This window comes from Coregonus lavaretus, assembly GCF_964263955.1.
Source record: "Coregonus lavaretus genome assembly, chromosome: 8".
Classification (NCBI taxonomy): domain Eukaryota; kingdom Metazoa; phylum Chordata; class Actinopteri; order Salmoniformes; family Salmonidae; genus Coregonus; species Coregonus lavaretus.
In genome coordinates this window covers 4435406-4459093 of record NC_139995.1, presented here as the reverse complement: position 1 = coordinate 4459093, position 23688 = coordinate 4435406, and the positions used below count along the sequence as shown (strand labels likewise).

The 23688-nt window shown below is 41.2% G+C and overlaps 1 protein-coding gene across 3 annotated transcripts in view; it reads right to left on the bottom strand.

The window, feature by feature from the left end:
- The window catches only part of LOC311134369 (RNA-binding protein Raly-like), a 201572-nt gene extending 180746 nt beyond the window's left edge, over window positions 1-20826 (bottom strand). Inside the window, exons 1-3 of one of the 3 annotated variants that reach the window (XM_084168023.1) lie at window positions 20740-20826; window positions 7175-7276; window positions 3660-3715 (exon numbers count right to left, since the gene is read on the bottom strand). The gene's annotated coding sequence lies outside the window, so the exon portion shown is untranslated. The remainder of the gene's footprint in view (window positions 1-3659; window positions 3716-7174; window positions 7277-20739) is intronic. The other 2 variants (XM_084168025.1, XM_084168024.1) reach the window with 2 other exon arrangements.
- Window positions 20827-23688: the final 2862 nt, after the last annotated feature.

Below are 23688 nucleotides of genomic sequence, written 5' to 3'. Positions count from 1 at the left end.
TTTGTGAGAAAAAATACAAATGGGGGATTGGAAGTGATGCACACAATTACATTGATGGAAGTTACAATCTATCTGCAATATTAAAGCTGATCTACCCCCTAAAAACATTTTAAAATATTGACGTATTTGCTGTACTAGATCTAAGGGTTAACTTTACATGTTTGCTTTATAAATGTTATTTTATGTTCTGAATCTACACTGAATAAAAATATAAACAAACATGTAAAGTGTTGGTCCCATGTTTCATGAGCTGAAATAAAAGATCCCAGAAATGTTCCATACGCACAAAAAGCTTATTTCTCTCAAATTTGGAGCACAAATTTGTTTACGTCGCTGTTAGTGAGCATTTCACCTTTGCAAAGATAATCCATCCACCTGACAGCTGTGGCATATCAAGAAGCTGATTAAATAGCATGATCATTTCACAGGTGCACCTTGTGATGGGGACAATAAAAGGCCACTCTAAAATGTGCAGTTTTGTCACACAATACAATGCCACAGATGTCTCAAGTTTTGAGGGAGCATGCAATTGGCATGCTGACTGCAGGAATGTCCACCAGAGCTGTGGCCGGGAAAATTGAATGTTAATTTCTCTACCATAAGCCGCCTCCAACGTTGTTTTTGTTGTTGAATTTGGCAGTACGTTCAACTGGCCTCACAACCGCAGACCACGTGTAACCACGCCATCCCAGGACCTCCACATCCGGCTTCTTCACCTGCAGGATCGTCTGAGACCAGCCAGCCGGACAGCTGATAAAACTGTGGGTTTGCACAACCGAAGAATTTCTGCAAAAACTGTCAGAAACCGTCTCAGGGAAGCTCATCTGCGTGCTCGTCATCCTCACCAGGGTCTTAACCTGACTGCAGTTTGACGTTGTAACCGACTTCAGTGGGTAAATGCTCACCTTTGATGGCCACTGCGGTTGTGGAGAAGTGCTCTTCACGGATGAATCCCAGTTTCAACTGTATCGGACAGATGGCGTTGTGTGGGCATAAGCTATGGACAATGAACACAATTGCATTTTATCGATGGCAATTTGAATGCACAGAGATACCGTGATAAGATGCTGAGGTCCATAGTCGTGCCATTAATCCGCCGCCATCACCTCATGTTTTAGCATGATAATGCACGGCCCCATGTCTCAAGGATCTGTACACAATTCCTGGATGCTGAAAATGTCCCAGTTCTTCCATGGCCTGCATACTCACCAGACATGTCACCCATTGAGCATGTTTTGGATGCTCTGGATCAACGTGTACGACAGCGTGTTCCAGTTCCCGGCAATATCCAGCAACTTCGCACAGCCTTTGAGGAGGAGTGGGACAACATTCCACAGGCCACAATCAACAGCCTGATCAATTCTATGCGGAGAAGTGTCGCGCTGCATGAGGCAAATGATGGTCACACCAGATACTGACTTTTCTGATCCATGCCCAACTTTTTTTTAAAGGTTTCTGTGACCAACAGATGCATATCTGTATTCCCAGTCTTGTGAAATCCATAGATTAGGGCCTAATGATTTTATTTCAATTGACTGATTTCCTTATATGAACTGTAACTCAGTAAAATCTTTGAAATTGTAGAATGTTGTGTTTATATTTTTGTTCAGTGTAGAAAAACATGCAAAAATTCAAAAAAAAATTGCCTGGAGCATTATATAGCGTTATAAAATAAAACAAAAATAAGTTTGGAGATTTGTTTTACATATTTTAATAATCTAATTTTAGAATTAAACAATCAAGGCCTTTAAACATTTGTTAATTGTAAAAATGTAATGCCTTTTATGGTGTCTGACGGAGTTGACATAAATCCAGTTAGTTGCATTTTATGAAACATTTTTTATAATTAGGAGGTTGTTCCTTTGATACCTGATACTTTGGTTTATCAAAATATATATTTCAAATGTTGTTAATTTCAAGAATCCCTGATTTAGGATATGTCAATCTAACATGCCAGACAACTAAAATAAACTTTCTAGACAATGTTTTAGTTCGTTGCTAGCTTTTTAGTTAGCTATCTAGCAGGCTAGCCAGCTTATATATTACCAGAACATATCTCACAACGTTTTGCGTTTAACTGTAGCCAACTTTATATTCATAATAACAGGAAAAGTAATTATTTACAAGTATGGTGAGCTGCTAACTTACTGTTGTGAATGTGAAGAAATTAAAGCAATGGAAGGTGTGCATTTAAAATGAAAAATATAAAACTTGCTGCTGTCGCGTCAGGTTACCATGACAACAGTCGCAACAATAGGGTCAAAATTGAATGCCTCTTGCTCCTTTCTGGGTAAAGCAATGGCTATATAAAAGGTGAATGGTGACAAGAAAGAGGTAAAAATTGGGCTGTTTGAAAGGGGGATCATATACACAATTGTTTTTACAGACAACATATTGTGAATTCTATGTGAAAGGAGTATAAGGTTCACTTGGGGTAACATGCAGAATAAAAATCCAGTGCAGCGGCAAAACACTATTGAGAAAGCAAGGAAAAGGCACATACACACTTGTGTACAATGTAGCATAACATGTACTAACTATATGAAGCATCTTTGTCCTCACACAAAATGGCTTATTCATTCAATGTTGACGTCATTGTACACTTTCCACCTGTCCATTGAATTTGTAGACAACCGAGACAGTATGGCTGCATCCCAAGTGCACTATAGAGGGAATAGGGTGCCATTTGAGAGACAGTCTAAAGTATATGTCTGGTCTAATCCTTGATACTGACTATACGTATACAAAGGTAAATACACTGAGTGTACAAAACACTGCTCTTTCCATGACATAGACTGACCAGGTGAATCCAGGTGAAAGCTATGATCCCTTATTGATGTCACTTGTTAAATGTTTAAGCATTGAGACAATTAAGACATGGATTGTGTATGTGTGCCATTCATAGGGTAAATGGGCAAGACAAAATATTTTAGTGCCTTTGAACAGGGTATGGTAGTAGGTGCCAGGTGCACCAGTTTGAGTGTGTCAAGAGCTGCAATACTGCTGGGTTTTTCACGCTCAACAGTTTCCCATGTGTATCAAGAATGGTCCAACACCCAAAGAACATCCAGTCAACTTGACACAATTGTGGGAAGCATTGGCGTCAACATTGGCCACCATCCCTGTGGACGCTTTCGGCACATTGTAGAGTCCATGCCCTGACAACTTGAGGATGTTCTAAGGGCAAAAGGGGGTGCAACTCAATATTAGGAAGGCGTTCCTAATGTTTTATACACTCAGTGTATATGCTACTTATTCTAATAGTATTCTAACAGTACTTATTCCGGATTTCTTGTTTTGCTGCTTTATTCTACGTCTTAGAAAATGCAGGAGGCAAATTCACAGTTGTGGTGAAGTCTTATGAACGACTGAACTCCAATGAGAGAGGGGCAAATCATGAAGAGAGAGAGAGACAGAAATGGATCAACATGCAAATGTACAAGTAAATGCACTCCGTAGCCTATGATGAGGATTTTTCAGTGAGATAAACAAAGTTAATCACAAACATGACGAACACGGAGCCAGGGTTAAACATGGGTACATCGCTGTTTCTTGGCAAGAATTTAATTGGTTCCTCTTATTGGGTTTGTGTGTGTGTGAAATGGGGATCTGACCTTGGGTTGAATTCCACACTCTTACCTAATCCATGGCTGTCCTACCTTATCAGAGACTGACACCAGATTGTTGCCTTTTGCCTCTCTCCTCAGACAAAGTCCTGAAAACGGAGCCAGAGTTTAACAGAGTTCAGACTAAACATGAGTAATTACAGAATGACGGGAGGGGAGAGAGAAGTTGGGTTTGGGTATGTTTGAGAGATTGAGTGTGGACCTGCCATGTCCAACAATCAATCTCCAGGTCAAGCCAGCGTGAGCCGGGGTTGAACAGAGTTTAAACTGAACATGATTATTTTTGCATGACAAGGGCTTGATTGATTGTACCACTATTGTTTCCAAACTGAATAGAAGTCAGATTTAGCCACTATCATAGACTAAGGAAGTGGGCGGAGCGGTCGAGAGGCGGAAACTGAAGACAGTGGTGGGGAAACCCAAGAGGGAGGGGTTTTAAGCTAAAATGTATGTAAATATGACTATATAAATGGAGAGCTAAGAGGTAGAAGGGAGATGCTTTGCAAACCACCTCGGCTTTGTCTATTGTAATAAAGTCTATGTTAATTTTACATAATTGTTTGAAAAATCTTCTTTACATACTTCTAGGTTCTTTGATCAGTATAAGGACGAATTTTGCCAGATCACCTACTGTACACTACATGACCAAAAGTATTTGGACACCTGCTCATCGAACATCTCATTCCAAAATCATGGGCATTAATATGGAGTTGGTCCCCCTTTGCTGCTATAACAGCCTCCATTCTTCTGGGAAGGCTTTCCACTAGATGTTAGAACATTGCTGTGGGGACTTGCTTCCATTCAGCCACAAGAGCATTAGAGAGGTCAGGCATTGATGTTGGGCGATTAGGCCTGGCTCGCAGTCGGCATTCCAATTCATCTCAAAGGTGTTCGATGGGGCTGAGGTCAGGGCTCTGTGCAGGCCAGTCAAGTTCTTCCACACCAATCTCAACAAACCATTTCTGTATGGACCTCACTTTGTGCACGGGGGCATTGTCATGCTGAAACAGGAAAGGACCTTCCCCAAACTGTTGCCACAAAGTTGGAAGCACATAATCGTCTAGAATGTCATTGTATGCTGTAGCGTTAATATTTCCCTTCACTAGAACTAAGGGGACTAGCCCGAACTATGAAAAACAGCCTCAGACCATTATTCCTCCTCCACCAAACTTTACAGTTGGCACTATGCATTGGGGCAGGTGGCGTTCTCCTTGCGTTCACCAAACCCAGATTCTTCCGTCGAACTGCCAGATGGTGAAGCGTGATTCATCACTCCAGAGAACGCGTTTCCACTGCTCCAGAGTCCAATGGCGGCGAACTTCACACCACTCCAGCCGACGCTTGGCATTGCGCGTGGTGATCTTAGGCTTGTGTGCGGCTGCTTGGTCATGGAAACCCATTTCATGAAGCTCCCAACGAACAGTTCTTGTGCTGACGTTGCTTCCAGAGGCAGTTTGGAACTCGGTAGTGAGTTCAGCACTCTGCGGTCCCGTTCAATGAGCTTGTGTGGCCTACTACTTCGTGGCTGACCCGTTGTTACTCCTAGACGTTTCCACTTCACAATAACAGCACTTACAGTTGACATGGGCAGCACTAGCAGGGCAGACATTTGACGAACTGACTTGTTTAAAAGGTGGCATCCTATGACGGTGGCACTGAGCTCTTTAGTAAGGCCATTCTACTGCCAATTTTTGTCTATGGAGATTGGATGGCTGTGTGCGGTATGCAATTAATCATGGCAATACATTTCTACCATCCCCTCTCAACATCTGAATAAATGATATATATGTTTTGTTCTTCAATTATATAATTGGATAGGCCAGGCAGGAAAGGCATCAATTCCTAAAATGTACATACGCAATGCAGAGATTTGGCCAAATTATCAACCTGAGGTATGTTGCACATGTAAGGGCAAACTCTGAGGAAACGACTCGTATTAACAAATTGAATGGTGATCCTAAGTATGGCGACACATTACATTAAGCAGCTCAGCTCTTATACTTTTGTAGTAACACAGTAATTACATTAACAACATTGTATCATGTTGTCACATTGCAATTACCTAAGTAAAATGTAACAACAATGTTGTTAGTGTAGCAATTAGTGTTACGACACAATTATATGCAACTTAATGTGCAACGTGTGACCAAAAAAGTATGTATTCAGTATTAGTAATGTGAGGGAATATGATGAGCTAGGTGGATTTATTTTCTAATGATCAATTATCCTTTTAAAATTATAAACTTGGATTAGCAATCACAACGTGCCATTGGAACACAGGACTGATGGTTGCTGATAATGGGCCTCTGTATGCCTATGTAGATATTCCATAAAAGATCAGCCGTTTCCAGCTACAATAGCCATTTACAACATTAACAATGTCTACACTGTATTTCTGATCAATTTGATGTTATGTTAATAGCCAAAAAAATTGCTTTTCTTTAGAAAACTAGGACATTTCTAAGTGACCCCAAACTTTTGAACGGTAGTGTACATCTATAAGATTAACAAGATATCTCAATAGGCCCACGGTACAAGCTTGAAACTAGAGTCAGCTATTGCTGAACATTTTCTAGGCCAACCTTTATCTTCCCTGACCTTTGTGCTCACTCCTTACTCTCCATCAACCTTCTACTTAAGCGGACATAAATTATGAAGTGGCATTGAAAAGCCCAGACATTCCTCTGCAAGCTTGTTGCCATTATTTTGTGTTGGTTTGATGAGATTTCTCTATGTGAGAGGTTATCAATTAAATGCCAAACCTTGCCGAGCTTTAGTCAGTGCTCTTATCTCCCTCACTAACTTTAAGCGTCAGTTGTCAGAGCAGCTTACCGATCACTGCACCTGTACACAGCCATTCTGAAATTAGCCCACTGTCATGCCCTGGCTCTGGGGACTCTTTAATGTTGAGCCAGGGTGTTAGTTCCTATGTTTAGTTGTTCCTTGTTTTCTGTCTAGATCGTTTAGATCTATGTTGGCCAGGGTGGTTCCCGATCAGAGGCAGCTGTTGCTCGTTGTCTCTGATTGGGAACCATACTTAGGCAGCCTGTTTTGCACAGTTGATTGTGGGATCTTGTTCCGTAAGGTTTGTTTTGGTGTATAACCTAGGACTTCACGTATCGTTTGTTGTTTTGTTTTGATCGTGTATTCAGTACAATAAAAGATGTACGGTTATCACGCTGCGCCTTGGTCCGCTTCATCTAACGACGATCGTGACACCCACCCAACTACCTCATCCCCATATTGTTATTTATTTTGCTAATTTGCACCCCAGTATCTCTATTTGCACATCATCTTTTGCACATCTATCATTCCAGTGTTAATTGCGAAATTGTAACTATTTTCCACTATGGCCTATTTATTTATTGCCTTAACTCCATAATTTACTACATTCGCACACACTGTATATATATTTTCTGTTGTATTTTTGACTTTATGTTTTGTTTACCCCATATGTAACTCTGTGTTGTTGTTTTTAAATCGCACTGCTTTGCTTTATCTTGGCCAGGTCACAGTTGTAAATGAGAACTTGTTCTCAACTGGCTTACCTGGTTAAATAAAGGTGAAATAAAAAAATAAAAAATAAAAATAAAAAAATGATGAAAGCCGAAAGGGAGGCTTCAGGCACAGTAGTCCACCATCTCCACATCCTTTGATAGGGAAAGAGACAAATACAGTATCAACACTCACTCATCTATCTCATCAAACAACTTTTCAAAACTGGTATGCAAACTGTCTTCCCTCACGCGAACATCTGATTCTCTCCCTCATTGTAATTGGACCTTTGAATGCATCAGCGGTTATTAGTGCTGCTGAGCGAATAACCGAAATTGAGGTTATTCTTTGGTTTTTAAACAACTAATTGACCGACGTCGGTTCAATTATTTGAATTTCATTTCATTCATTTTTTTTTTGTTGAGCTGGATGTGCAATTTCTGTAGAGCTAAATCAGATGAGGCCTGAACTGTGTCTAGTAAGGAGCTCTAGTTTCTAACAGGCCAATATTCTACATACAGTCATAAAAGTATGCCTTTTTTACTTTGAAGAACTACTAAAATAGTGATTTTGTAGCTTTATAGAGATGAGATGATGACTTGGAATGAAATAATAAAGTCATGAAATAAAAGTAAAGTAATGTAAAAAAAAATGATGGTTTATAAGTGATAAGAAGTAACGGGCAGTCACTACCATCATGGGACTTGTATTCATTGTTTTATTCAGTGATTTTACAGCATTCAACCCACATAATGCATAGAGCATTTAATGTAAAGAATAATAATATCGAAATCGAAATCATTCAGCACTAGCAAGTATGGTATTTCAATGGCTGCATACATTTTCATGGGCTCCCGAGTGGCGCAGCGGTCTAAGGCACTGCATCTCAGTGCTTAAGGCGTCACTACAGACCCCCTGGTTTGATTCCAGGCTGTATCACAACCGGCCGTGATTGGGAGTCCCATAGGGTGGCGCACAATTGGCCCAGCGTTGTCCGGGTTTGGCAGGTGTAGGCCGTCATTGTAAATAAGATATGGTCATTTTCACGTTTTCATAAAGTTTGGGAATTACGTATACTAAGGCATTTGTGAAAATTCTATAGCAATATAGAGTGGGAAAGCAGACGTGCGTTTGGACAATTAATAGACACTGCAGTAAATAAAACAGAATAAAAACATCTATCTTGTCCAGTACCGGAGTCTACACAGACTAATGCACTATAGAGACTCAGAGCTACAGTACACCTTTATACAAACAAGCCATTTGCCACACGGGCCTGCCATCATTCACTTTGAACTGGACTGTGTGTTTAGAGACAGTCACAACAGCACGACTTTAGATCATTAGAATGCATTCGCCAAAAACCATGTAAACACCACGGGAGTCCTCTTACATTTGGGAACTTTACAGTCCTATTGATTAAACAACCATGAAAAGGTAGGCTCTCTCTCCCTCAGTTATGCACATCAACAACAACAAGATCAACAACTAATGCTAGCCAGAGCAAGATGAGCTAAAATCTAATGAAGGAACATTAGATAAACCCACTCAAAGTTTTTCAGCTAGTTGGCCATCAAAATTGCACTGATAAACGATGGTGAATTGTAGCCTCCTCTTCCTTCTGCAGCTTGCTGCCAATGCATTCTAGTCCAAATCAAGCACCCAAGCTAACTGGCTAAAGTTGGCTAGCTTGCTAGCTAGCTCCTTCCAGACAGAAATGAGAGAATACAGTGGGGGAAGAAAGTATTTAGTCAGCCACCAATCGTGCAAGTTCTCCCACTTAAAAAGATGAGAGAGGCCTGTAATTTTCATCATAGGTACACGTCAACTATGACAGACAAAATGAGAAAAAAAAATCCAGAAAATCACATTGTAGGAATTTTTATGAATTTATTTGCAAATTATGGTGGAAAATAAGTATTTGGTCAATAACAAAAGTTTCTCAATACTTTGTTATATACGCTTTGTTGGCAATGACACAGGTCAAACGTTTTCTGTAAGTCTTCACAAGGTTTTCACACACTGTTGCTGGTATTTTGGCCCATTCCTCCATGCAGATCTCCTCTAGAGCAGTGATGTTTTGGGGCTGTCGCTGGGCAACACGGACTTTCAACTCCCTCCAAAGATTTTCTATGGGGTTGAGATCTGGAGACTGGCTAGGCCACTCCAGGACCTTGAAATGCTTCTTACGAAGCCACTCCTTCGTTGCCCGGGCGGTGTGTTTGGGATCATTGTCATGCTGAAAGACCCAGCCACGTTTCATCTTCAATGTCCTTGCTGATGGAAGGAGGTTTTCACTCAAAATCTCACGATACATGGCCCCATTCATTCTTTCCTTTACACGGATCAGTCGTCCTGGTCCCTTTGCAGAAAAACAGCCCCAAAGCATGATGTTTCCACCCCATGCTTCACAGTAGGTATGGTGTTCTTTGGATGCAACTCAGCATTCTTTGTCCTCCAAACACGACGAGTTGAGTTTTTACCAAAAAGTTATATTTTGGTTTCATCTGACCATATGACATTCTCCCAATCCTCTTCTGGATCATCCAAATGCACTCTAGCAAACTTCAGACGGGCCTGGACATGTACTGGCTTAAGCAGGGGGACACGTCTGGCACTGCAGGATTTGAGTCCCTGGCGGCGTAGTGTGTTACTGATGGTAGGCTTTGTTACTTTGGTCCCAGCTCTCTGCAGGTCATTCACTAGGTCCCCCCGTGTGGTTCTGGGATTTTTGCTCACCGTTCTTGTGATCATTTTGACCCCACGGGGTGAGATCTTGCGTGGAGCCCCAGATCGAGGGAGATTATCAGTGGTCTTGTATGTCTTCCATTTCCTAAAAATTGCTCCCACAGTTGATTTCTTCAAACCAAGCTGCTTACCTATTGCAGATTCAGTCTTCCCAGCCTGGTCTACAATTTTGTTTCTGGTGTCCTTTGACAGCTCTTTGGTCTTGGCCATAGTGGAGTTTGGAGTGTGACTGTTTGAGGTTGTGGACAGGTGTCTTTTATACTGATAACAAGTTCAAACAGGTGCCATTAATACAGGTAACGAGTGGAGGACAGAGGAGCCTCTTAAAGAAGAAGTTACAGGTCTGTGTGAGCCAGAAATCTTGCTTGTTTGTAGGTGACCAAATACTTATTTCCACCATAATTTGCAAATAAATTCATAAAAAATCCTACAATGTGATTTTCTGGATTTTATTTTCTCAATTTTTCTGTCATAGCTGACGTGTACCTATGATGACAATTACAGGCCTCTCATCTTTTTAAGTGGGAGAACTTGCACAATTGGTGGCTGACTAAATATTTTTTTCCCCCACTGTACCTCACTGACCATTTTACTCGCCGTAGCAGAGCTCTTGACTAATTATTACTTTTTTTGCCTGTTTACTGACACCAGTCATATTCAGCAGGTGTTGCGCGTTCGTAAATTCATCAGTTGTTCTGCACTCTGGCACACTCAGATGAGAGTGCTCTGAAATCAGAGTAGATAGCCATAGGGAATTTGCGCACGCAAGAGATATGCTAACTGTATAACAGTCGTTGAATTTCTTGCTAGCTAACCAAATGACACCTGCATCTCTAGCTGTGTATAGCCTCCGAAAAACAATGAAGGGAAAAAGTCAGTCACTCACCCACTCTTCCAATGGTATGACATGACATCCTCCTAGCAACTAGCTAGCTATCTAGCTAACGTTAGGCTCCGTGTTTTTAGCTTGCTACATAAATAGATACGCTAGCCTATTAGCCATGTTATGACTGACTTGTGATCATTGCCCTTGATAGTTTGATTGTATTGACATTCCCAGCATTATTTACATTCGTCCATTTTTGTCCAGAATATTGAGTCATTGAAACTAAAATAGTGCATCCCGAATGGAGGCAGCAAACAACGCACCAGGCTAGCTGTGATTTACAACCTGATAGCAATATTTTTTGGACTACCAAGACATTTATTGGTGAATTATATGAATCATGCATTAAACTGCATCCATCTATTCTGCCAACAATGCCTTAGTGTACGTCATGGAACGTTGAGTCAAATAGAAGCTATTTTTTAAAGCTATTAAAAAGTCTGTTTTGCAGCATAAACTGGGAATTTGATATTTTTTACTGATATTATGATTGTCTGTTGGTTTCATATCTGAAAAGTAGTTAAAACGCTGTCAGTTCCACTTTAAACTTTAGGTCACAGGTTACTTTGTGTGCTAAAGGTTAAATGTATTTTGCAATGGGAAGTAATAGTTGTACATTTTGATTGGGAAATGCTTAATGGTTGTGTTTTTGTATTCTTATAATTGAGACCTTCTGGCTTATTATGTCCGAGTTTATGGACTGCTTATCCTTTAACATCATGCTGTGTGTGACTGCTGTTTTTCCATCGGCCCTATGCAGTGGTGTAGTGGTGACTGGAGAAGTGGGTATACTCTAATTTTGCCAAGAAGTTCCCAAACGACCCGCCCAGCGAAGGAACGGCAACCTGTGTGAAAGAACTTACGTTTTTCTATGTTTTTTTATGCGTTTTCCTATAGATTTTTCAGATTTCCACGCTCATAATCACACTTTATATATATATATACAGTGGGGCAAAAAAGTATTAAGTCAGCCACCAATTGTGCATGTTCTCCCACTTCAAAAGATGAGAGAGGCCTGTAATTTTCATCATAGGTACACGTCAACTATGACAGACAAAATGAGAAAAAAAAATCCAGAAAATCACATTGTAGGATTTTTAATGAATTTATTTGCAAATTATGGTGGAAAATAAGTATTTGGTCAATAACAAAAGTTTCTCAATAGTTTGTTATATACCCTTTGTTGGCAATGACACAGGTCAAACGTTTTCTGTAAGTCTTCACAAGGTTTTCACACACTGTTGCTGGTATTTTGGCCCATTCCTCCATGCAGATCTCCTCTAGAGCAGTGATGTTTTGGGGCTGTCGCTGGGCAACACAGAATTTCAACTCCCTCCAAAGATGTTCTATGGGGTTGAGATCTGGAGACTGGCTAGGCCACTCCAGGACCTTGAAATGCTTCTTACAAAGCCCCTCCTTCATTGCCCGGGCGGTGTGTTTGGGATCATTGTCATGCTGAAAGACCCAGCCACGTTTCATCTTCAATGCCCTTGCTGATGGAAGGAGGTTTTCACTCAAAATCTCACGATACATGGCCCCATTCATTCTTTCCTTTACACGGATCAGTCGTCCTGGTCCCTTTGCAGAAAAACAGCCCCAAAGCATGATGTTTCCACCCCCATGCTTCACAGTAGGTATGGTGTTCTTTGGATGCAACTCAGCATTCTTTGTCCTCCAAACACGACGAGTTGAGTTTTTTCCAAAAAGTTATATTTTGGTTTCATCTGACCATATGACATTCTCCCAATCCTCTTCTGGATCATCCAAATGCACTCTAGCAAATGTCAGACGGGCCTGGACATGTACTGGCTTAAGCAGGGGGACACGTCTGGCACTCCAGGATTTGAGTCCCTGGCGGCATAGTGTGTTACTGATGGTAGGCTTTGTTACTTTGGTCCCAGCTCTCTGCAGGTCATTCACTAGGTCCCCCCGTGTGGTTCTGGGATTTTTGCTCACCGTTCTTGTGATCATTTTGACCCCACGGGGTGAGATCTTGCGTGGAGCCCCAGATCGAGGGAGATTATCAGTGGTCTTGTATGTCTTCCATTTCCTAATAATTGCTCCCACAGTTGATTTCTTCAAACCAAGCTGCTTACCTATTGCAGATTCAGTCTTCCCAGCCTGGTGCAGGTCTACAATTTTGTTTCTGGTGTCCTTTGACAGCTCTTTGGTCTTGGCCATAGTGGAGTTTGGAGTGTGACTGTTTGAGGTTGTGGACAGGTGTCTTTTATACTGATAACAAGTTCAAACAGGTGCCATTAATACAGGTAACGAGTGGAGGACAGAGGAGCCTCTTAAAGAAGAAGTTACAGGTCTGTGAGAGCCAGAAATCTTGCTTGTTTGTAGGTGACCAAATACTTATTTTCCACCATAATTTACAAATAAATTCATAAAAAATCCTACAATGTGAATTTCTGGATTTTTTTTTCTCAATTTGTCTGTCATAGTTGACGTGTACCTATGATGAAAATTACAGGCCTCTCTCATCTTTTTAAGTGGGAGAACTTGCACAATTGGTGGCTGACTAAATACTTTTTTTCCCCACTGTATATACACAGTTCCAGTTAAAAGTTTGGACACACCAACTCATTCGAGGGTTTTTCTTTATTTTTACCATTTTCTACATTGTAGAATAATAGTGAAGACATCAAAACTATGAAATAACACATATGGAATCATGTAGGAACCAAAAAAGTGTTAAACAAATCAAAATATATTTCATATCTGAGATTCTTCAAATAGCCACCCTTTGCCTTGATGACAGCTTTGCACACTCTTGGCATTCTCTCAACCAGCTTCACCTGGAATGCTTTTCCAACAGTCTTGAAGGAGTTCCCACATATGCTTAGCACTTGTTGGGTGCTTTTCCTTCACTCTGCTGTCCGACTCATCCCAAACCATCTCAATTGGGTTGAGGTTGGGTGATTGTGGAGGCTAGGTCATCTGATGCAGCACTCTCCTTCTTGGTAAAATAGCCCTCACACAGCCTGGAGAAGTGTTGGGTCATTCTCCTGTTGAAAAGCAAATGATAATCCCACTAAGCCCAAACCAGATGGGATGGCGTATTGCTGCAGAATGCTGTGGTAGCCATGCTGGTTAAGTGTGCCTTGAATTTTAAATAAATCACAGACAGTGTCACCAGCAAAGAACCCCCATACAATAACACCTCCTCCTCCATGCTTTATGGTGGGAACTACACATGCAGAGATCATCTGTTCACCCACACCGCATCTCACAAAGACACAGCGGTTGGAACCAAAAATCTCCAATTTGGATTCCAGACCAAAGGACTAATTTCTACCGGTCTAATGTCCATTGCTCGTGTATCTTGGCCCAAGCATGTCTCTTCTTCTTATTGGTGTCCTTATATAGTGGTTTCTTTGCAGCAATTCGACCATGAAGGCCTGATTCACACAGTCCCCTCTGAACAGTTGATGTTGAGATGTGTCTGTGACTTGAACTCTGAAGCATTTATTTGGGCTGCAATCTGTCACAACACAACTGATTGGCTCAAACGCATTAAGAAGGAAAGAAATTCCACAAATTCACTTTTAAGAAGGCAACCTGATAATTGAAATGCATTCCAGGTGACTACCTCATGAAGCTGGTTGAGAGATTGCCAAGAGTGTGCAAAACTGTCATCAAGGCAAAGGGTGGCTATTTGAAGATTATAAAATATATTTTGATTTGTTTAACACTTTTTTGGTTACTATATATGATTCCATATGTGTTATTTCATAGTTTTGATGTCTTCACTATTATTCTACAATGTAGAAAATAGTAAAAATAAAGGAAAACCCTTGAATGAGTAGGTGTGTCCAAACTTTTGACTGGTAGTGTATATTTGTTTTGATTGTCTAAGTCCACAACAATGCTTAAACCACATTAATCTGATTGGGTGGGCCTGTCAGGGACTGGCTCCCCAGTGGGTGGGCCTCTATCCACCCAGGCCCATCCATGTCTACGCCCCTGATGCAAACAACACGTGATGACAATTGCGCATCACATATAGCCTACTAACCAACACTTCGGACTCAACTTTTTCAATACCTGGTTTGCATACCCATTGTTGCCTTAGTTAGCATTTACTGGTAGATATAATAAGTTGAAACGTCTTTCCTACACTACCGGCTACCGACATCATTATTATGTGAGCTGCTCCATGCCAAAACCAGTTGAGAGCTGCCCACTCTTGCTGTCTGCAGATGACATTCTGCTGAAACTAGGCTATGTGTGTGGCGCGCATGTGAATATATTTCCTGTGCTTTGCGATTGTGTAGGCTACTTTGTGCATGATTTCTCTATTGTACTACAGAATTGATAATTCATATACCTCCACAACACTACTTTGACTATAAATAATGCCCACTGAAAAGAAAGTGGGTATACGGCTTATACCTGCGTTTACCTTCCACTACACCACTGACCGTTCGTGTTTTACAAAAAGTGCACTCTCCTACATGAACGCGCTGGTATTACGTTTGCTGTCCTTTAAGAATCACGAACCTGTCACACACTGAAGGCCTATTAGGTTCGCCACTGAGCAAACATGTCTATAATAGATATAAAGGCTGTTAAGATATGAATGTTTCAAGAAAGGAGTGTAAGGCCTATATATTTGGCCTTGCGAAGCGGTTCTATGCGCTGACTGAATGGAAGCTGATAATTACGAGTTTTTTTACTCCCCTTGTCTCCTTGTGTCCAAGACCGAGTCAAGACCGAGTACCAATGTATCAGACACCGAGACAAGACCGAGACACTCAATGTGGTCTCGAGACCGGACTCGATTCCGAGACCGGTCTCAAGTACTACAACACAGGCCTACAGTGGGGAAAAAAAGTACTTAGTCAGCCACCAATTGTGCAAGTTCTCCCACCTAAAAAGATGAGAGAGGCCTGTAATTTTCATCATAGGTACACGTCAACTATGACAGACAAAATGAGATTTTTTTTTCCAGAATATCACATTGTAGGATTTTTAATGAATTTATTTGCAAATTATATGGTGGAAAATAAGTATTTGGTCAATAACAAAAGTTTCTCAATACTTTGTTATATACCCTTTGTTGGCAATGACACAGGTCAAACGTTTTCTGTAAGTCTTCACAAGGTTTTCACACACTGTTGCTGGTATTTTGGCCCATTCCTCCATGCAGATCTCCTCTAGAGCAGTGATGTTTTGGGGCTGTCGCTGGGCAACACAGACTTTCAACTCCCTCCAAAGATTTTCTATGGGGTTGAGATCTGGAGACTGGCTAGGCCACTCCAGGACCTTGAAATGCTTCTTACGAAGCCACTCCTTCGTTGCCCGGACGGTGTGTTTGGGATCATTGTCATGCTGAAAGACCCAGCCACATTTCATCTTCAATGCCCTTGCTGATGGAAGGAGGTTTTCACTCAAAATCTCACGATACATGGCCCCATTCATTCTTTCCTTTACACGGATCAGTCGTCCTGGTCCCTTTGCAGAAAAACAGCCCCAAAGCATGATGTTTCCACCCCCATGCTTCACAGTAGGTATGGTGTTCTTTGGATGTAACTCAGCATTCTTTGTCCTCCAAACATGACGAGTTGAGTTTTTACCAAAAAGTTCTATTTTGGTTTCATCTGACATTCTCCCAATCCTCTTCTGGATCATCCAAATGCACTCTAGCAAACTTCAGACGGGCCTGGACATGTACTGGCTTAAGCAGGGGGACACGTCTGGCACTGCAGGATTTGAGTCCCTGGCGGCGTAGTGTGTTACTGATGGTAGGCTTTGTTACTTTGGTCCCAGCTCTCTGCAGGTCATTCACTAGGTCCCCCCGTGTGGTTCTGGGATATTTGTTCACCGTTCTTGTGATCATTTTGACCCCACGGGGTGAGATCTTGCGTGGAGCCCCAGATCGAGGGAGATTATCAGTGGTCTTGTATGTCTTCCATTTCCTAATAATTGCTCCCACAGTTGATTTCTTCAAACCAAGCTGCTTACCTATTGCAGATTCAGTCTTCCCAGCCTGGTGCAGGTCTACAATTTTGTTTCTGGTGTCCTTTGACAGCTCTTTGGTCTTGGCCATAGTGGAGTTTGGAGTGTGACTGTTTGAGGTTGTGGACAGGTGTCTTTTATACTGATAACAAGTTCAAACAGGTGCCATTAATACAGGTAACGAGTGGAGGACAGAAGAGCCTCTTAAAGAATAAGTTACAGGTCTGTGAGAGCCAGAAATCTTGCTTGTTTGTAGGTGAACAAATACTTATTTTCCACCATAATTTGCAAATAAATTCATTAAAAATCCTACAATGTGATTTTCTTGATTTTTCTTTCTCATTTTGTCTGTCATAGTTGACGTGTACCTATGATGAAAATGTCAGGCCTCTCATCTTTTTACGTGGGAGAACTTGCACAATTGGTGGCTGACTAAATACTTTTTTCCCCCACTGTATATGTTAAAATCTTAGGATCCATTATTATTATTAGGCTTACTGGCTACTGAGGAACTAAACAATTATTAACCATACAGATGTAGGATCTTAATTTGAGACAGTTTGCTGCAGCAGGAAAATAATCCTGCAGCAACAGAAAATGTGAATTATTAAGTGGATTATAATTAATATTTTTTTGTAGGGGTTGATACATTTTTCATAAGGGAAAATCAAGTCTGAAAATTCAAAGTGGAAATTACAAACAAACTAAATCTCAAATACACTAAGTTTTACATTTCCTGCATTAAAGGAAAGTTATCCTGCAACAGGTTGATCAAATTAAGATCCTACATCTGTAACAAGCTACAGTATTCTAAATGATGAATAACAGAAATGTGCATTAATTGTTAACAAAGTTCTCATTAAACTTTCATGAGGAGACATTATTTGATATAATGCATGTGCTTTACCTTCAGTTCTAAATGAGCACGAACCTGTTGTGTCTTGCCAATGTCGCAATTTAGCATACTTCACTGCAGGCCCGGCGGCAGGATTAACTCGGCATCAGAAATGACTAAGGGGGCACAACTATTTTCGCTTGCTGATAACACAGGATGGATAATAATCGATAGTACAATTACACACAATGTATTTGCAGCCACGCACAGCTGTCTTGCCGCAAGAATACAGGCTACTGCACCGTTTTACAAACATGGACAATTCATAACCGGCTCCAGAAATTTCAAGTTATGACAACGCTACACAGCTACATGCACAATACCCATCAATCCAATGCAAAACAGTTGCTAATTACCGTAATAACACTTCATCATGCCAATACAATGCATTTCCAATCACGGAAAGCAAACAATAATGTACAATGCACTACCACGACTTATCGGTAAAATGCAGCTTGGACGCAGCTACCAAGCTGTCTTCCCACAAGAGTGCCGTACTACGCTAGGTATGATAACAGAGAAATTAGTATTCCATAGCAACGAGTTGTTTATGGCAACACTATAGCTACATCATTACTCAACCATTGGTCAAGGTCTGCCCACCCTCATCAATGTAATGCAAAGCACCTCTTCTACATTATAAAACAACATTAAAAACAATCCAATTATATTGTAAACCAAACATTTCCAATCCAATCACATCACAGAAATCAAGCAGTAGACCTGGCAGCAACACCAATAAAGAAAATCACGTCTACTCCTATTTCCGACATTTGCCACACATTTCCAAAAGCTAGCAAATAACAAAATTATACAAGCCCAGCCAGGCTGCCTGTTCTTACCAAGATTCAAAAGAGTTGCAGCCGCCTTGATGCTGTGTTGAACCCCCTCAGCAGTCTCTCGTTCCACTCCCCACGGAATTTGCTTGTAAGATCCCTCTCAAATGCCAGTTGAATCAGCTGCGCTTTCCTCCTGTGCTCACTGAATATGATTTTCAATGTTGAAAAAGAGTTCTTGCAAATTGCTGTGGATGCTCCAAATGTTAATCCCAGCTTCAATGCCATCATCACAGTAGACATTGCTGTTAGAGGCCCGGAGTATCTATCCAAAATGCTCTGCGTTGGCCATTTGTCTTCTCCAGATCGAGCGATTTCAGTCTGTAGAAACTGGCGTGCGACAGTAAACTCAGTTTCCACAAAATCTCCTGAGATTAAGTCCAGCAGTGGTTTCACTTTTTCCATAAAGATTTCATTCTCTGGGTGTAAGGCACACAGGGCCTCAAGAAGTTGGCTGTTTCATTCGTTAAATCTTGCTGACATTTCTCCCAGTACAGCATCCAGAGTGCTGAAAAACAGTATTTGGCACTCCCTCTCATTATCCTCTTCTTGCTGGCCCATTGTTGTTCAGATTACTACTCACTACTCTTTGCCGTTTGCTTGAGCGGGGGTGTCCAAGTGTGCTTGTATTTCTCCCATAACTCATCAAACTGCATCTGCCTTGCAGGAATATTCCTTTGAACCACGCGCTACAAAATGCCAGTTTTCACCCACAGTACAGGCGGGTTGGGAATTTTCCCAGACAAACCTGCGCTGGCTCCTCATCACCGAGGTCGTCAGGCACATTAACGGAGGTGTCGGTGCTTGTAATGCTAGGTTCGGTCTTGGCGGCTGCAGGCCCCTCCTCGGGTTGGTTACCTCCTATGTCACCAGGCTGCAAGATGGTTGCGCAGGTGCCTTTGCTGCTGGGCTCGGCAGCCTTGGCCTCGGCGATTAGCGTTGGCCCAGCGGCCTTGGCCTCTGTGGCAGGCTTCTCCCTGTGCCCTGGCGAAGCCACTTTCTAATATCCATTTTTTTTACATTTTTAGTCATTTAGCAGACGCTCTTATCCAGAGCGACTTTTCATACTGGCCCCCGGTGGGAATCGAACCCACAACCCTGGCGTTGCAAACGCCATGCTCTACATCCCTGCCGGCCATTCCCTCCCCTACCCTGGACGACGCTGGGCCAATTGTGCGCCGCCCCATGGGTCTCCCGGTCATGGCCAGCTACGGCCATCATACTATCAGCTACCTACCTAACTGTTAACATTAGCTAAATTCCATCCAGCTGTGCGGTGAAACTTTTTTTTTCTTCTTTTAGTACGTAACTTTGAAAGTAAACCTAAACGGTCAAATTGACCCCGCCCTTCTACTGTGAAGGCCAATCGTTTTTTTTCAACCAGTAAAATGTGTATGAGTTAGGTATGATGCGTGCAAGGGAGTTGCATGAACAAAGCATACACAACAAATCGTTTGGGCATGACCGTGTGGGGGCAGATTGTGGGACAGAATAGGGACACAAAACTGAGGGGGCATTGCCCCCTTTTGCACCCTTGTGGCGCCTGGCCTGCACAGGATGGCTGCACTGGCATTTCAACTTTCATGTTGAGACACCTGGCTGCATGACAAACTTGTAATGAGAATAGTGATGGTTACAATTATTTTGAGAAAAAGTTGGTTTATTATTTTAACTGGTAAAGGAAAAGGTATTTCATAACAGTCACTACAGTCTCGCACGCTGTCAGTATAACCAGGTGAAAAGGCAAGCAACAATACCATCTCAATATTGTTGCGCAAAATTATTCCGTTCTGCAAATTCCCCCCATGTTTCAAAAGAAAATGTCAAAAACAAAATGAGTTAATATAACCTCAAACGGAGATACGCCAGAATAGTAAAAACAACAAAAAATACATATAAATATTGTACATGGTCTGTGCCATTGTGTTACTTTTTGGAGGGGAAGAAAAAACCTGCACACGAATATCAATGACAGCAATTCGGGAGTAAAATAGACAACATGAAAACAGATCGCTTATCATTGGTAATATGAATTTCACCCAACACGTAGGCTTTGTCCCAATCCTAATAAACGTTTTTGTAAGAGAGTTAAGACACATCCATTCTCTTCTTTTTTTGTAAACTAAACATAAATCAACAGTGACCTATCCAAAGATCGAAATGCATTTGTCAACAAAAAAAATTAGTAAGGACTGAGGCACTGTAATGCAAAACAATAACAAAATAAAGATAAGTACAAAAATAGGAAGATAAAGAAGAAAAAAGGTAAGAGGGGAAGAAATTACTCACCAAGGAAAATGTCAAAGAGTAAGAATGTTCCTAGAGCAATAAGAGATCGGCAGACGCAGAAGGTACAGTACTGTCACGGCAGCGAAGCAAGCAGTAGTTCGAGTAGCACAACTATCACCATGGAGGAAACCACTTCTGTTTTATAGGGGTGGAAGCAAGGGATATGTGCACAGTGCACTGGAACTCCCGCATAATATAGGCAAAGGCTATCATCACCTCCATGGAAACCATGTGAAATGTTGATAATGATTTGTATGAAATAACATTTCAAATAGTGTGGCACAAATCACAATTCATATGACTGCAGCTAGAATGCCAATTCATATTGGCAGGTGCAATGTCATTTTGTAACACATTTTTTGTTAGGGTTTAGAACTGTTATCCTACCGGTTAGTGGTTTGCATAATCTCAATCTCACTTCAACATAATTGATTTGAGTTTGTTTGCTAATTTATATTAAATCTGTGTTACACAAACCACAAACAGGTTATGTAACAATTATACACTGTAATTGCAGTGTACCTGCCATTACCATGTGAATACATAGACGGACCCAACTTTATACTGCTATAATCCTGATCTTGGTCAACCATCACTGAATAAGAGGTCTAGAATGAATGATGACAGTGAATTATTATGTGGATTATAATTAACGATCATTTTTGTAGGAGTTGATACAAGTCTGACATTTCAAAGAGGAAATTACAAACTTCAGAAGGCTTTTTTAAACCTCAAATACACTACAAGTTCTACATTTCCTGCGTTGACGGAAAGTTGTCCTGCAACAGGGTAATCAAATTATGTGACTTGTGCTGGGAGTTTTACCACTCAACTACGGCTCTGCACAGAGATTACAATATATTATAAATGAATTCAGTGCAGTAAAAACCCATTGGCAGGGTCGTCCATGCTGCTGAGGCTTTATGCAGAGGGAACTGAGGGCCAGTGCTCCCTGGCTTTGCAGTAAACTGCTGATGGAGAGTCTCAAGCTATTGAAGGTCCTGTCTTTGCTCCTGACTCTAGGCCGCGTCGGTCTCACCCAAAAACAGCTGTGTTAGCAGTCTGACTTCCCTGGGTTCTATTTTCTCATTGTACTAGACAGCCAAATATGCTCTCATCTTACAGCAGTGTCCTGCTCTACACAGTGTCCTCCTCATCTCTCTCGCATTGATACACACACACACACACACACACACGACCAGGCAGGGGTGGGCAGCAAAGGGCGATACCAGTCAACAAAGGCACGCACCGCAAGGATTAAGGGCTTGTTATCCTTGTGTGCATGTGCAATTACACAGGCTTACTAAATTATTTAACATTACTTGTCCTTTAAATATAACGGACTGAAACAACTAAAAATAAGCCTACATGTGGCCTAACGTGAAAGATCACACAGCTTTCCACAGTGATATAGGAGCAGTTGGTCGAAAGGATTCCACGAAGCACTGAGTCTATATCAAAAACACATTGTCCTATGATACACTATTGTCCTATAACACACTATAGTGTGCCATAGGACCAGAGGCGTCATGCCCATAGGGGGCACAGGGGCACGTGCCCCCTCACATTTGTCCTGTAAAAAAACCAAGCCTCCGAAGTGACTATTCTTATGAACTGTATGCAATAATTTCCTGTGTAGTCTTAGGAATTCAGCATTCTCTGTATTATCTCTCCAACCCCCATTGTCTCACCTCTGAGAAGCAGAGGTTACATCCTGTAGGTCTGATATCTGATTGGAGGTTAACTTTACAGTAATACTATTGGTTAACAACTCAGATTTTGACTCCAAACAACTCAGATGCTTATAAAAGGGTCTTAAACGTATTGTTCTTTCTCTTATGTTCCTGACTTGCTGTGATGAGATACCTACACTCTCTCTTTCTCTCTCCCATGAGCTATGGGCCAGGGCACAAGCCATGGTTTCTTTGTCTCTCTCTTTCTTGCTCTGATCATGCTTAGAATAATGCTTTGTTAATGTCAGTATTGCCTTGTAACTTCATTTACAAAGTAATTAAATACACCTGTATTTAGAATTCAATTCTCATGACCATTCCTTGATCTCAGTTTCTTGCATATTGCTAGTTATCTTATGGAGTCAGATAATTCCTTTAATGGGCTAATTGCTTAGTCTTATTATGAGTCACATGTGAGGTATATATAATATGCATATATCAAATATTACTACCCACTACACTACTAGCCACCTAGCAATTTTAGGAAGTTGGCTTTAGCTAGCCCAGATAGGTTCCCAATCTCACAACCTCATAGCTAGCTACCAAGAAGCCATTTCAGGTTATCGATCAAGTTAGAGTAGCTAGCTTGTCTAACTATCTTAGCTGGTATGCCTGCTTGCAAGTTTGGTAGACTTTAGTAATTGCTTGCTTTTCTAAATGTACTGAATTCCTTTCAATGTTTTACACAGATTTTAGCAGAGATGCAGAGAAACATATTTAGTTTCTTAAAGAAAAGAACCACCGGTCAGAAGAATACAGACAACTCAAGAGGTATGTTAGATATGCAGAACAATTGACATATTTTGGGCATAGAATTACGCACAATGATTATGGCTCTAAATTGCAGGAAAAAGTTGTTTCAGATGTTTGAAAGAAATTACAATGCATGTTTGATATAGATGCAGTGCTTATGCTGAGCAGTGGCTATATAGGGATTCATTTAACATCCCCATACAGCAGCTACAGAGCAACTCATACAACTCATGTGTTCCACTCTCAACAGACTCTTAACAACTTCACTGCACCCAACGGTCCATCGATTCATTGAATCCTGTTAGCTTTGGAGTGCCCTTACAAAAGAGATCCTATTAAAAATTACTGCAAGAAAGGAAAAAAGGATTATGTTGTAGAAATTGTCATGCAGTGAACAACTATGGTAAATTAAATTAAGGGACCAGGCTTACTTTACCTTATACTGTAGAGAGTTGGGTGCTAC